This window comes from Elephantulus edwardii, unplaced genomic scaffold (genome assembly GCF_000299155.1).
Source record: "Elephantulus edwardii isolate Elephantulus edwardi_28Jun2011 unplaced genomic scaffold, EleEdw1.0 scaffold00411, whole genome shotgun sequence".
Lineage (NCBI taxonomy): Eukaryota > Metazoa > Chordata > Mammalia > Macroscelidea > Macroscelididae > Elephantulus > Elephantulus edwardii.
Window position 1 is genome coordinate 690,359 of NW_006400161.1, and position 1,775 is coordinate 692,133.

The following is a 1,775-nucleotide window of genomic DNA, read 5'->3' on the forward strand; positions in this document are numbered from 1 at the left end:
CCCCACCAACAGTGAATGAGGTTTCCAGTTTCTTCACAACCTTGCCAGCATTTGTTGCTTGCTGCTCTGTTCAAAGTTGTTTTGATTTATATCTCTCTTAGGGCTAGGGTTTTGAACATTTCTTCAAGTGTTTGCTTGCCATTTGAATGTCTTCTTTGGTGAAATGCCTATTCATATCCTGTGCCCATTTTGCTAGTAGATTGTTTACCTTTATCTTGTTGTGGTGCTGGAGTATACTATAAATTCTAGATATACGTCCCTTATCAGACATGTCATTGCTGTTGTTTTTATGTGCCTTTGAGTCACTTGCAACTCACAACGACCCTAAGTACAAGAGCTCTTAACCCTGCTCTATGCTGTGCAACCTCACTGTCTCCAACACTCCTACTTCCATTACAACAATCGCTGAATGATCCATCTCATCAAGGTCTTACTCTCTTGCACAGTCCCTCCATCCTCCCAATCATGATCTCTCTCTCCAAGGGCAGATCCCTCCTTGCAACGTGCCCAAAGTATGTCAGAGGAAGCTTCAGAATCCTTGCCTCCAAGGAGCAGTCCAGTTTCACCCTCTCCAGTATGAACTTGTTTATTCTCCCAGCAGTCCATGGTATATCCAACACTCTTCTCCATTACCACAGCTCAGAGGCTTGCAATTACGAAGACTATGGCCTGGATCAGGCGCACCTTATTCTCCAGCCTGACTTCGTTGTTCCTCAGTACTCTGCCTGACAGTTGACTTTCCCAATGTGATTAGTCTCTTGATTTCCTGGCTGCTACCAAGATTGTTGATTGTGGAACCAAACAGATGGAAACTGTTAACAATCTGAATCTCTTCCCCATCCATAGTGGATGCCAATTGGCCCAGTGGTGAAAATCTTTGTTTTCTTGATGTTGAGCATCAATCCATATTGAAGGCTGCAAGAGCTTAAGGTCCTCCTCAGTTTCAGCAAGCAGGGTTATATGTATCAGTCCTAGAAGACACAGTGCTCTCTCCTGGGAAATGATTCTATTGTTGTGGATTAGGGCTTTTAGGGTTCTTCCCAGGTTCTTGATCCACTTTGAGTTGCTTTTTTGTGTATGGTGTGAGTTGTGGGTCTTGCTTGATTTTTCTGCAGATGGTATTCCAATTTTGCCAACACCATTTGTCATTTACCCACTTAACTGATTTCATCTCCTTGTAAAAAAAAATCAGTTGACTATAGGTTGTCGTTGTTGTTAAGTGCTGTCGAGTCTCAGGCGACTCATAGCAACCCTATGAAGGAGAGTCCTCAATGTTTGGGTGTCTTTCATCCTCTCTCCAGGTTCATAGGGTTTCTGGAGGCAAGCATTGCAGAAGTGGATGCCACTCCTCCTTCCAAGCTTGATTATAGAAGATAGGCTAATTTCTCTGTTCTCAATTCTATTACATTGGTCCATGTGTCTGTCATTGTACCAAAACCATGCTGTCTTGACCACCACGGCAGTGTAGTTGTTATTGTTGTTGTTATGTGCCGTCGAGTCGCCTGTGACTCATAGCTACCTTATGTACAACAGCCCTAAACTCCTCTCTGTCCTGTGCCAAGCGCACTGTCTCTGACACTCCCATCCTAATTATCCCAGTCAGTGAATCAATCCACCTCATAGAGGGCCTTCCTCTCCTGCGCTGTCCCCCCACCCTTCCAAGCATGATGTCCCTCTTTAAGGACCGGTCTCTCCTCACAACATGTCCAAAGTATGTTAGACGGAGCCTCAGAATCCTTGCCTCCAAGGAGCCACCCGGTTTAACCCTTTCCAGG